This window comes from Poeciliopsis prolifica, unplaced genomic scaffold, assembly GCF_027474105.1.
Source record: "Poeciliopsis prolifica strain line A6 unplaced genomic scaffold, Auburn_PproV2 SCAFFOLD070, whole genome shotgun sequence".
Classification (NCBI taxonomy): Eukaryota; Metazoa; Chordata; class Actinopteri; order Cyprinodontiformes; family Poeciliidae; genus Poeciliopsis; species Poeciliopsis prolifica.
The window spans coordinates 929160-943177 of record NW_026562445.1 but is presented as its reverse complement, the minus strand read 5'-3'; the positions used below and the strand labels follow the sequence as shown (position 1 = coordinate 943177).

Genomic DNA, 14018 nt, shown 5'->3' with positions numbered 1-14018 from the left:
GTTTAAGCGCATCAAGCAGACGCTGGATTACGTCTGTAGATATTACCCAAAGACTCAGTCGAGCGCTTTTCTCCAAAAAGACACAGACAATTACAGATCTGATAACCCCTGAGTTGTATCACAGTTGTTGCCGAGTGTTTACACTATCTGACACGGCTGAAACAACAGCACCAATAAGAACAGAGGAGATTCTCATCTCAACTTTCCCAACTTGCTGCTTATCACAAACCACAAAAATCACAGCGTCAAACAAAGCCCTGGAGCCGTACCAAGAAGCTGACGCACTCAGACACCTTGCAGCAAAACAAACCGCCACTTCAAATGTTTCACCACGACTTTCTGCCTTTTCTGGCTCACGCAGAGTTTATTTACTATTACCAGCAAAGAGGAGGTTCCACTCAGATCACCGGGAACAAGAGACAGCTTTCCAAACACAACCTGTGCTGTTCAGATTGGTAAACAGAACAGATCCGAACACAAAGATGCATCGCTTTCCTCCAGGTCTCTGCAGCAGCTTCACCTCCCAGCAGGGACGGTCTGGAATAATTCCTGAAATATTGTCACACAGCATCATGATGAAATGTTGTCTTATTAATAGGCAGAACTGATTTATGGAGTCAGTCTAGACACTGTAACTGCTTTCTTCCTTCTGGCTGCAGATCAACTGATCAGCTCTTAAACAGTCAGGTGAAAGTTGTGCTGGCATCAGCAGACCCCAGTGCCTGTGTGTGGCCCGTCTTCATCTCACTTTATTAGAGGAAAACAGCCGTCAATCAGCCGCTGACAGGCCTGGCAGGGCTGCTGCTGCAGCTGCAGCTGCTATGCTGGGATGCTTATGAAATGAAAATTAAACGGTAAAAAGAATGTATACATCAGGTGCCAACATGCTCATCATCATAAAGGTATCCACTCAAGAAGAAATTGGAATCTGCTCGTCTTTGGACCACTCAGAGTATTCCTTCACTTTCTTTCTCAGGCTTGGATTAGGATGCTGCAGGGTTTAGAGCGAGCGTGCCTCCATGCATGTGTTAGTGACGGGGAGGAGGGAGCGTCTGCTTGGCCGTCAGCAGCTGAGAGGTAAGCCTGTGCTGAAAAGTGACCGTGTTGTCCGGCACCGCCGAGCCAAAACTCACCGACGCGTTTGTGAAAGCGCCACCGGTGCCTGAGAGGAAGGAGGCATTAAGCAAACAGACACGTCCAACACACACGCTGCAACAATGCTCAAACAAAAGTGCAGGCATACATCGTACCACGCAGCCAAAAGGTACACCCTGAACATACACACAGAGAGTCGGCGTGCGTGTGTGCGGTGGGAGCAGCGAGCCGAGTCGCGGTGCCAGGTGGCAGCGAGGCTCTCGGCTCACAGCGAGCGAAGAAGAGGAGGAGAGGCTCTTGGCTGGCCTTGAAAGCTGATGCACAAACGGCAGCAGCGATGCCCAGGTTTGGATGCGGCCAGGGGAGCCCTGGAGGGGTTTCCTGAGCATGCGGGCAGGGAGGACGGGAGCATCGCTGGGATGGTGTTTGGGCAGCTTTTCGGGCCGTGGTCAGCCCCTCTTTGTAACAGAGAAGAGTGATCCCAGACAGCTGAACCCGTCCTGAGCTGGACCGGCTTGTCCACAGGCCCAGAGCTGCGCTGGGTTAAGACTGGGTTTACACACACGGCGCATTGTTTACCGCATCTGTAGCACACACTAAATAAGACGCGTCTTTTTCCCACTGAGCTCAATGTGTTGCATGGCAGCTCTGGGACAAACGCTATGCTAATTATCTGTCCAATAGAAACACAACACCCGGAGATAACGGCTGTGTGTTCGCGCCCGCGCTCTGAGGTGATCAGATAAGACGGAGATGGCTGGATACCGCGGCCAGATGGACTCGGTACCATCACGTGCCAAAAAACAAGAAAAGAAAAAGGTCGGACCACAGTAGCCCTTTGTGAGCAGGCGGAGAAAGGCAAAACCCAAATGTGCGAAAACAAAATTATAACTGGAGCTTTCTATAGTTTGACAAGGAGAAAGGTGTTACATTTCAACTGCTGGCCTGTAGGGGGCAGCAATGTACCTAAACTGCTGCAAATATCAGTGGAAGAAGAGCTGAAACCACAGAACTATCAGAACAGCTGAAGGATAAACAAAGCTAAACTACCATGGAAAACAAATAAAACTGTAAATGTTTGATGGTGTTTTTCACGCCTGTTTAACAGAAAGAGTCCAACAATAAAGAAAATATGTTTTAATGTGAATAAATGAATATGGCAGCCGGCTGCTTCTAACACAATTCTCATTAATGATCTGTGGAAACATTTTAACATTTTTATGGTTACTTATCTCCATTAAATGAACAGGTTAGTCATAGGCAGGGTGAGGACTGGTTTATTAACTGGTGATGGAATAATAATGGAAGTGGATATGAAATACACCAGCAGCCAACAGGATGTTCAACCAACCACGAGATTGATGTCAGCATTTTTTATAACCAAATAAAACACTTTTTAAATGTGATGGTAGATTGTTTTTTTTCTAATTTCTCACCAGTTTCATAAAATATTCTCAATTATTCCTATTTTTTCTAATAAATTTAAAACAAAGACAAGAAATATGAAGTACAAAAGATTGACGTGTTGGACATGCTGAAGGGGTCAACTTTCATATCAGTGAATATTTACCCATCAACAAATCAAGCTTCAACGTTCACAAGAGTTAATACGATCGTAATGACCTCTCTGCTAGATACGGTGTTTCTGTAGCGCGTCAGCGTTGGTTTCTACCAAACACCAGGTTGGTTTAGCATGTTTTTAGTTAGCGGGGCCCTCCTCCTCATACATGTGGCACTACGCAGTGACAAATCTAAGCATGAACTGCTACTGACCACAGCCAGGTTCCACTTCTCACGCTGCAATTTATTAATTTATTACAAACATTGGGAAAATTGGTTTTGAGGAGTGCAGTTCTCTTAAAATGAGAGTAGTCCACTTCAGGAGCAAAAAGACAGACGTATTCCAGGTCAACTATTAGCCATTTATAATATTTTAAAAGTAAATCAACCTAAATGTGCAAAACCAAACAATCTAGTGGAGCTTTAAACACGCAGATAATCTATCAGCTGCAGCAAATTCCAAACCACAAGAGAGCTTCTCCTCTCAGGACCCCTACTGTCTATGTTGGCCCCGAACTCTCCCCCCTGAACCGCCACAATAGGATCCGGTCCCAGCGGAGGAGACGTCTAAGAAAAGACAACTGTGAAGAAGAGAGGTGGTGGGGGGAGGAAGACCAGGTGGAGGAGGGATGAAGGCAAAGAAAGGAGAGAAACCCAGGAAGGAAAGGAGTGCCAGTGAGCCAGTCAGGTAAAGTGAGCCGTGGGGTGTGTAGAGTGAGCAGGGGGGTTTTGAGGGGTATTTGGGTCGTTTTCACATGGAGTCTGGCCACACTCCAGAACTGAGCGGGGAGGGGGGGTCCTAATGGCTAAGCCTTTCACTGTAGGCCACACTGCAGTGAGCCGTAATTGAAGGTAATTGTTGGGAAGAGCCGACACACACAGCTTCCCCACTGTTCCCCGGGCTGAGATGGACAAGCCTGGGCTGACAGGGTGGGAGTGGGGGGCGCTGGGGGAGGGCCGTGGGGAGGCCAGGTGAAGACAGAGGAGGGGAGGCAGAAAGAGCAGGACCGCAGAGACAGATTGCGTTACTCCAACTCCACCGTCCCCAACTGTCATACACGGCATTTGTCTGCTCACACAATTGCGTAATTGTGTCCCTGCTAAATGGTCCGAAGGGCCGCTGCAGCGTCCTGGATGCAGGTGGGCCGGCTCGGATGACCGCCGTGGACTGAAAGAAGACGGAAAGGATAAACGGACGGAGCTCACACTGGGACGCCAACTCTGACCCTTCCTGAAAACGCAGTTTGGACCAGTTTGTGTCTGGTGAAGCCTGCAGGCTCTGAAGTTGATCCATTTCCCTGCAGGACCAGAGAATGCATTTCGCTCTTTGTCACGTGCATACATGGGCGTTTTCCAAATAGATTTCATGAGGTGCTGCAGAGATGATGTTCATGTGTGTGTGTGTGTGTGTGTGTGTGTGTGTGTGTGTGTGTGTGTGTGTGTGTGTGTGTGTGTGTGTGTGTGTAGGCAGGAGATGGAGGAAATCACCTTCCCCACTTTGCCTAGCCTCCTCGGTTGGATGGGTTTAGCTCCATGAGCGCAGTGGAGCAGGAAATCCAGATTCGCAGCCTATCAGCGAAATAGCACATATATGACTCCCCGGCCTAAGTCGGTCTAATCAGGCCTGCCAAGCCCGCTAACTCCAGCACCATCATCGCCGGGCGCCAGATTGACTCCTGAGCCCAAATCGCTGCTGCTGCTTTACGCCATAAAATGATTCCTGTATTGGTTTCCCCCCCTTAAACCTGGTGAAGCTAATGCAATGTAATGTAAAAATTAGACGCGTACAGCTACTGTGCTGCATGTCAGCAAGTGCAGATTTGACCGGACGAATGAGAAGGGAGGGAGAAGAGCCCGACCGGACCGGCTCAGGAAAATAAATCAACCCAATTACCGGGCCCAGCTACTGTTCTCCAACTGCTCCCAAATAAGGCTGATGATTGTAGAAATGTTGTAATTTGCAGGAGCTGATAGCAACAGAAGAGAGAAGTGTTTGAATTAGAAAAATGACAGACAGGATCCGCGTTCCTTCCTATCAGCGGGGCGCTTCTTCTGCTAAATAACGTAACCTTTTTGCCTTAATTACTCGCTATCTCTGATCCGAGGTCCTGCTAGGCTTTCGGCATCAGCGGGGGTCGGCGGTGCGCGCTCGCATCACGACCAGCTTTGATAATTAACCGGGCCAAAATGAACTTTTATTCTCTCCTTTCAAATGCCAGATCTGGCCCCATAATTACTGCTGTGTAATTAAAAGTCCCAATCTAGCTTTTTTTCCTTGCATTGCAGAGTCTCAATGAAAGAACAGGAGAAATTAGACCTTAATCCTTGCACACTGTCAACCCCCAACACACACGTTGGTGTTGGGGTTGGCATGCACACTGATTCCTGCTACCAACTCTGAACAGACAAACCCCATTCTGACTGCAAAGATTCCTCTTTATCCTCCTCACCTCGCGCTGCTGAAATGTAAAATATAATATGGACCATTATGTTCTTTAAAAACTCATTACAGCGTTTGAAACGGGAATCTGTTGAGACGTTGCTTCCTCCACATTGTGCAGAGATGGGGGTGAAGACACATCGAGGGACATGGCATGCAATTAGGAGCCCAATGGATTAATTTCCTTTTCAAAGTTATTGAGACACAATGAAGGGAGAGGCTTTCTGCCCCCCTCCACTCGTCATCTGTATTGATGGCTCCCCCTGTAAGCCCCTCCGCCTGCCCTCTCCTGGTTAATGACAGTTTGTATTTCACACTACAGAAGGCGAGGAAAACCCTTCGGCCTCTCCCTGTGAAGAGTGAAGAGCTCGGCCGAGGAGGAGAAAAGAGGTGACAGAGCCGTCTGACTCCGGCGCGGTGCGCAGAGGAATTAGTTCCAAGACAAACATGTCAGGGAAACTATACGGCTTTAACTCGTCTGCATGTTGTAACGGCCCATTCTTCTCTGAAAGTAAGAGAATCCAAAAAGTTTGGATTTCCTGGGGTTTGATTTCTATGAGACCTTGGATGGAGAAGCTGAGGTTTCTCCCAGCCAGCCTGCAGCTACGTGGAGTTTAGCTTGAATCCATCGACCCTTTGCCACTACGTCAGCCAATCAGGTTGTGGCGCAATAACGGACGTTGTCAGTGAGGGACGGGAATGTTGCGACGGTCCAAGCTGTTTTTACCAGTTTAGCCAAGACGTCTGATTCAAGTCAAGCTAACTTGTTGGTGGATGTACCTCACCTAGCCAGGGCTTATAGATGGAAATATTTACTAAAGTTTGAGATAGCTAGCTCAGAAACCAACCCAAACCGTCTCCCTCCTGATGTGTTCGTCATCTTTTCCTGAATTCATACCGAATCATTTATGTCTCTTACACCAGAGCAGACTGAATACCCTGCTAAAGACTGGATGCTAACCAGTTTTTTGTGCATGCAGGGCTTCATGATGATGGCAGCCCCTCTGTGGTTGCTCATAATTAAACCTGCACCTTCTCCATAATGCAATAGCTGATTGCATCTTAAGAATCTTAATGTTCATCTTCTTACCTTGCAGAGTAAATGTTTTACTCTGCAAATGTTTTGCAGAGTAAATGCAAAACATTTACTCTAAATGTTTTGCATTTAGAGTAAATGCAAAACATTTACTCTAACATGGATTATGATTATAAAACAGTAAAATTCAAACTGAATTTATGTTTTTGGCTTCATGAAATGAGCCTCGTTCTTCCTGCTGGTTCAGTCAGGAAAAACCCAGAAATGCTGCCGATACTGTTGGAAAGAGTTCAGGCTTTGATCTGAACCATGCATCTTCAATGACCATTTAATTTAGTGTTAGACCTGGTTACTGTTGAGGTAGAAAATCATGTCTGTCATTTGGATGAGCCTGTAATTATGCTGATATTGGTTCATGGATAAACTGTGTTTGTCCTGATTTTATTGGAGGAAGTGCTGCTGTTCTCATGTTATCCTGGTTAATGCCTGGATAACAAACAGAATCAAGGAAACTTGTTTTAATCATCTTACTAGAGAAGTTTATTCCTTATTCTGATATTGAAAAAGACAGAATCAAAAAGTCAAATAGTAAATTGATTCTTTAAACCAGTTCAGGCCATTTATTACATTCCCTGCTGCTAGGGGGTCCCTCAGCCCTAATTTATAAATAAGAAGAAGAAAATCACTGACTCTGTGTGTTTGATTGCTAGAGGATGGAAGGAAACTGTTCGGATCAATCAACAGCAGCAGTAAATCAATTGAGACCATGGTGAGTGGATGGAAACCTCTGCATCAAGGTTTTCTTAACGCATCACAAAGTTCAGAGGAAGTGAAACTTCCTGAACAACACGGCTCTCTGGGGGCCATAAAAACCAGAAAAATCACTTTGCATAGTCCCTAAAACCCAGAGCTTATGATTAGACACCAAGCATACATTAAATTAAACCATCCCCCCTTTCCAAAAGAAAAGGTTAAAAAACGTCTTTAATCGTTCCAGGTATGAGCAACGGCATTTTAATCAGCCTGGTTTTCAGCCGATCCTGCAGACCGCTAATCCAGACGCAGCTCTGCTCTCGTCTGAAAACCCTTCTGATCCCGGCTGGATTCTGACAACAGAAAGCAACGCCATCAGGATCAAATCCCAAAGGAGAATCTGGAAATCTGGAGGCTGTTCCTCCGGCTGCGTCTGAGCCCGGCCAGGGGACGCAGGTCGCATCGTTCTGTCGTCCAGCAGCGGCCAATGATCAGACTGCAGAGCTGTTTCTGAAGCATTAAACACACCCAGTACGTCCCTCAGACTCTCACAGACGGATAAAAATAAACGTGAATATTTTATTAATATATATTTTACAATTTCAGTATATTAATGTTTGCAGTTAATGTCGCTGCAGAAATAAACAGCAGAGGAGGAGAAAGGAAGCATCTGAGTCCAGAAAAACTAAAACTAGAAACAATAAAGATGTAACCTAAGCCACATATTTTAAAAATCCACCATTTTGCTGTGATGCTGCATGTATCCGTTACAGATATACTTCTTATTTATTCCATCCTGGCACTTTGTTGTTTTGATTTATTTATTTGGTTATTTGCAACAGTTCCCAATGTTTTTTGTTTTTTCTATGCTGTTTTGCATTTTATGCATTATTTGGTGAATATATAAGAATAAACGTGTAATTAGTTATGATGATTGTGACTGAATATCAAGCTGCTTGAGCTGAAATCTGGGCCATTATTAACAGATCAAATCTTTTGATAATTTATGCAACTTGCATTTAGAAACAGCCTGAAAATAAACTAAATGCCTCATTTAGTGAATGATTTTATTGCTGCATGTGAGGTAGTGAAAGCCCAGGTTTGTCTGAGATCACAGAGTAAACTCAGCAGGATCATTGTCAGGCTCATCTGATGTTCTGAATGCCATGAAGCAACTTAAAAGTTACTCCAATTTGCTGCAATCAAGCAAACTGGACTGAGAAAAGCTCCAGTTTTATCTGCAGCATGAGATTAAAAATGACAAACCACTAAAATATTAAATAACTTCTTATGTGAAGGTGAAGTTAATGCAGAATCCCAGTAAATGTGTGAAACTGAAAGGTCTGCAGCCTGTCCCTGCGGTGCTCCATCACTGCTGCCACCCTTCATCGCAGCAGAGAGAACTAATCACTCACTCTGTATCCTAACCAAAACAAGACGGTGCCAACCAGTAGCTTTTAGTGCTGTTTACACTCCTCACCCCTCCTGCTCTGCGTTCCTCGCGGCTCGTGGCGGCATGGGTGATTAATTTGGGCTGTGCAGACAGGTAAACACAGGCCTATTTACATGGCTTACCAGCCACCATATTTATACTCAACAGGACTAAGCTTCAGATAGAATATCCTCAAAGCTCTGTCTGTTTATTTTCTCTAGCCGCTCCGTCCTGACACCGTCTTCCACTTCTTGCTCTGAGCCCGACGCTCCTTCCTCCTCTTCCTCTGACCTGCACCTCTGTCAGGTCAGACTCATGCTGCTTCAATCCCAGTCTGAGGATCTTACATTAACACAAAATCTTCATAAACCTTAAACGTTTAATGATCTGTTATGTTCCAACCACAAATTTAATGTATTTTATGGGAAAGCTGCAAATAATTGTGAAGTAGAAGGAAAAATTTATGATTTAAAATGTATCTCATGGAAAATCTGAAAAGTGTGGAATGCATTTGTTAGAAGTGCAAAAAAAAACAGATTCTAGAGAGAATCACAATTCCTATTCAGGGAGTTCTGAATCGATTCAAAATGCTCAAAAATAGATTTTAAGATGCGTTGTTACTGTAATTTATGAATAAACTACATATCTCGTTACGCATCCGCCGTTTGTATGATAATTGTTATTTTTTAAGAAAAATCCAGGTAGCTAAGCTATCCTATTTAAGTTAGAGAATTCTATGCACAAACATGTTTTTGTCAGCCACATAAATTAAACAAAATCTCCAGACTGAATGGTAAAATTGTTCAACAGTTTGATTTGACTAAAATCAATCAAAGTGCTGGAAACTGAAAGATTTCCATCTCCAGTATTTGTACTTTCAGAGGTTTGTCTAAACAGATGGAAGGTTTTCTGTTCTTCTCCAGCTCAGGTTGGATAACCCGTCTGAATATCAGTGTTCAGGTCTTGTCAGAGATTCTCGGTTCGTTCTTCGGTTACTGATGTTAAACTGTGAAGGTTCACACCTCTGCCAAAGTCTTGACATGTATTTTAATAACCTGGCAGCACAAAGAACAACAACAACAATCTGACAGAACAAGCTCCTTGAATTCTTTCACTTTGCAAGTAGCGGAGAGGACAGTTAGTGAACACATGAACCCGGACCAGTTCATCCAGTTACAATCCTTCCTCTGACAACATAGTAAAACATAAAACGCCGCTGCAGACACTCTGCTATTCACACCTTATTTTTACATCTTAAAAACAGTAAAACAAGCCAGAAATCGATCTAATCAACATACTGATGTGTTTTGTGTCTAACTGTTAAAACACTTCATTTTTATAAAATAACATTCATTCTCCAGTGAGGATGAATATTATTCAAGCCGTTATAACATGAGTATTTTTAGTGCTTTACTGTTATTTTGAATCCAGTTCAGAGTTGAAGTCTTTAGTTGCTCACCTAACTGGAAACAAATGATTTTTGTGCGTTTTGGAACGATGCATCTTCTTAGAGACTGGACCGACTGGACCGACTGGACCAACGTAAATCACTGAAGCATGTCTGTTTTAATGATTTTGAAGACTGCAGCTGCTGTTCTACCTGCAGAGATGCATCATTTCTGTTACTTTAGGGGAGGAAGATTCTTGGTCCAGACAGTTTCCTGGACCCAGCTGACCGGGTTCAGTTCCAGGAGGAAACCTCCAGACTTTAGAGAAGCTGCTCTGGGTTTGAGAAGGGTTGTATTTGAGTAGCAACGTTCCTGCAGAGCACCGAAGCACGCACACGCAGCGTTCATGCTCTGGTGTGAATGCTGTCGCTCTTCTGCAAAATCATCTCAAGTTCAAAACCTGTCAGCTTTAAGACCCATAAACCAATCAGACTCATGCTAACAGCCTCGTAGCCACCGACAGCTAACAGTTTCCACCTGAACGCTGCTTCTATAAATCCTGTTCACGGCTTAAGCCAATAATTGCTTCCACTTACCCAACAACCTGCTAATGTTACATTTACATGAAGAAGCGACAATCAGATCAGGGTGTGGATTGGCAAACTTACAAAAATGCAAACCACGACAATAATCTGACATTCTGGTTAGAAAACAACATTCAGCTTCGGTTATCTTCGATCAATAATGTTAACCTTAGCTCAGGTAGATCATTATCTACAGGTGTAGTTATCACAGTGAGAACAGAGGCAGACAATCAGGCTCCACGTTTCCAACATAAAAAGTGAAAACTAATCAAAGAAAACAACCAGTGTATCAGCAGCTGGCGACCAGCAGAGCAGCTTGGACACGCGTGGCTGCCTGGGAGTGGAGCGCCGAGCTGCCGCCGGTCATGCCTCACATTCCTGCAGCTGTACGCAGGTGACCCAACCCTACCTGCCACAGCAACTACCACCTGACTCCTCACAGCAGCAGGGAATGTCACCGTGCAGGAGACGAAGACATGCAGGTTCAGCTGCTACGTTCATGAAACAAAACAAAAAAAATCATCTGAAACGGAAAACCTGCGTCAGCAACAGAATAATGATCCCAAACAGCTAAACTACAACAGTCAGCACCACAACGGCCTGGTCAAAGGCCACTTCCCAACCTTCCTGGAATGGTTTTCATATTTAATTCAGCCTTAACACGTCTTCTGTGTGAAAATCTTTTCAGAGGTTTACAGTTTGGACTTTCCGGGTTGAGCTGCTGGTTCTGGTTGTTTTCGGTTTTTAATCAAGATTATAAACACACCATAATTTATAAACTATGAGTCACAGTTAAAAAATGCATCAGGAAGAGAAAAATAAACATGTCAGACCAAGCCATAAGTCGCAAAACCAGCAAAACGATGAGAACAATGTGACCTAAAGTCCAACTGAGGTATTAATTTGCCCATTTCTGTAACAAAGCATCTCAACATATTCACTTTCTCTGGTGAAATATAGACCAAACTGGTGAGAGCTCTAATTAGGGTAAATTCAGTCAATACGTAATAAAATAGAAAACAAAAATCATCTGATTTGTCAGGATGATCACCAGTTGCAATTGTGATCTCTGGACTATTAATGGTGCAACTCATTTTAATTTTAAACTAATTACATTATTATTAATAAGCTTCACAGCATCATTTAAACAGATTTTAGATATCGGCGCTATCTTCAGCCTAAACATCCTCCTCCTCCTGCGTCGCGTTTCTTAACTGGATTGTTCCTGATGAGCACAGAGGGGGAGAGGCCAGCAGAAAATCCTCTGATTCCAGCTCAGCTAAGTGGTTTTAAGGGTCCACTCGAATAAATGCCAGTGACATTAAACACATACATGCAAGCGTTATCATATTTCTAAAAATCATGCACATACAATGACTAATTTAATTACTGATCCAAAGATTCTCCGTCTGCAATCCGTTCTTTAAAGATTTGCTCAATGCTGCAAACATATCACACAGATGTTTCTCTGCCTGAGAATCCCATCATGCCTTTGGGCTGGGATAATTACTTATCAACACTGGAGTTCCCTTAAAGGGATGTCCAAGAGCACACAGGCTGCCTGTTTGTCTGGGGATTTTTATTTCAGCACCTCTTGGAGATGATTTGTCTATTATCTTCGGTGGATTTGCTCCCCTCTTCATCTGCAGCGTATTACTGCAATCATAAAGCTGCAAGGTCAGGGGAAAGGCAGGCGGGGGGGGGGCTCGCCTACGGTGGAGCTCCACCAGAGGAGCGTTTGACACAGTAAGCCCTCATACAGGCAGTGATAGAAAAAAAACATGCTAAATCTGACTTATTTCATGTTTTAAGACACTTTGAGATTTTTCCTGTTTGCGAAATAAAAATGTTCTTCAAATTCAGGGATTTACACCTCCATGCTGATCAGGACTGAACCAGCATGGACTGACAGGCCAGAAGAAGCTATTCCTCCACATCCAAAAGAAGAACATGCAGAATGAAATTCATTTCTGTTGGTTTAATGAACCTGAAAAGCTTTGGGCCACAAAGACAGAGAACGGCGCCTTCACTGTGAGGCACGGCGGTGGCTCCATCATGTGAGGCTGTGGGAGGGATTGGTGAGCCTCACAGAACAGATGACATCATGAGAAAAGAATATTATGTGGAAATACTGAAACAGGATCTTCACAAAATGACACAAACAGGTTTAATGATCGTCAGCGTGCGACCAGGTGGATGAAAATTATAAAATCAGTGTTTTGGCGTTGATGTCATGGAAAAGTCGCAAAGAAACTCAACACAGTTTCATAGCCCAGCAGCTCTGATCGCATGTAAATATGGAGAACTCTGGGCATCACAAACATCCAGGAATCATAATCATTTATCGAAAAAAAAAGAGAAAATGACGACTTATTGGTTCATCCAACACAAACAATCTGAGCAGCAAATTTCATGTGAAAGTTGGACTATGAAGACAGATATGAAATCAAGAAAACTCAGGAAAAACAAACATGTAGGATAAAATAAAAGAACAAAACTCAACAGATTTTAAGCAGAATTAGTCTATTGATGATTAGAAGGGATTCATATTTACTGACATTGATCATATGGATTGATTTGAGATTTAAATGCATCTTTGAATAATGCTAGCATTCACATTGTTTATTTTAATTACTGCTTTAGTTATTTTATTACTTTCTGCAGCAACAAGTGTTTTCAGTGATAACTGAGGAGCGACCCGTCAAGTTCATCAGTGTTGTTATGATGATTATTACTTTAGGCTGAGTTAAGAAGAGTTGACAGAGTAAATAGAGAATATGACTTTACTCTGGTAAGAAAAAGCTGATGACATTTAAAACCATCTTTCTCTGCATATGGTCAAAAAGTCAATCAAAACAAAAACTACCACAGGAATCTTAGTTTGGTTCTTTCACTTTAAAGTGTTCAATTTCAGTTTTGATCCTTTAATATCTACGCGTTGCATCTAACAGCACAGAGTTAAGTTGACGATGTATGAGTCAGTTTACAGGCTCTGGGTTTTAACAGACCTACCAGCCGCTGGATTCTTCCAGATGATTGGAGATCAAGTGTCTGGAGGCCCAGCTGATGTCCTCCGGGTTCAGTTTCCAGGACTCTTACAATCCGGCCTGAATTAAACAGAGTAATTATGTTTATGCCCATAAAAGGGTCAAAGTCACTTAAAAATATGCAATAAAATCAAATAATTAAGCCAATTTTGTCTCTTGCTTTGAGGGCAACAATAGGAATTCAGTCACATCTGAAATTGTTCTGATAATGAAAAGTTTCTAAACTCCACAAGAAATCAGTGAGAGGAATGTGTTAGATTTACTCATCATTCAGGTGTCAGGACGTCCCCTTTCCCCAACAGTTAGCATATCCATTAGCATAATGTCGTCTGCTAGGAGACATTGTTCACATGTTCCTGCCCTGTTGGTTCACGGTTTCTGCTGCATTTCAACAAAACGAATGAAAAGGTTTTAAAAAAACTAAAATAACTGAACAACCAATAAATGATTTTTAAGGACAACATAAATGGATCTGTTGAGTTTTACAGCTAGCTTTATCCTTTAGTATCTTTAATTATGCTAGTTAGCCGTTAGCTTAACGGAACCCCGCTGACACATAGCTCACCAAAACGGCACCAAGAACTGAATACGTTCAGTCTCCTCCTGCATGTGAAGCTCTTCTGTCTTGTTGACTGACTTTACTTCCCCAAAATAAATATTATACAACTCTAATATCTGTAACT

At 43.3% G+C, this 14018-nt stretch overlaps 1 long non-coding RNA gene across 1 annotated transcript; it reads right to left on the bottom strand.

The window, feature by feature from the left end:
• Positions 1 to 13309: 13309 nt before the first annotated feature.
• LOC129351937 (uncharacterized) lies at positions 13310 to 14018 on the bottom strand. The gene is made up of 3 exons (XR_008604812.1): positions 13901 to 14018; positions 13599 to 13716; positions 13310 to 13395 (listed from the first exon to the last, which is right to left on the bottom strand). It is a non-coding gene; the product is annotated as an uncharacterized LOC129351937 (long non-coding RNA).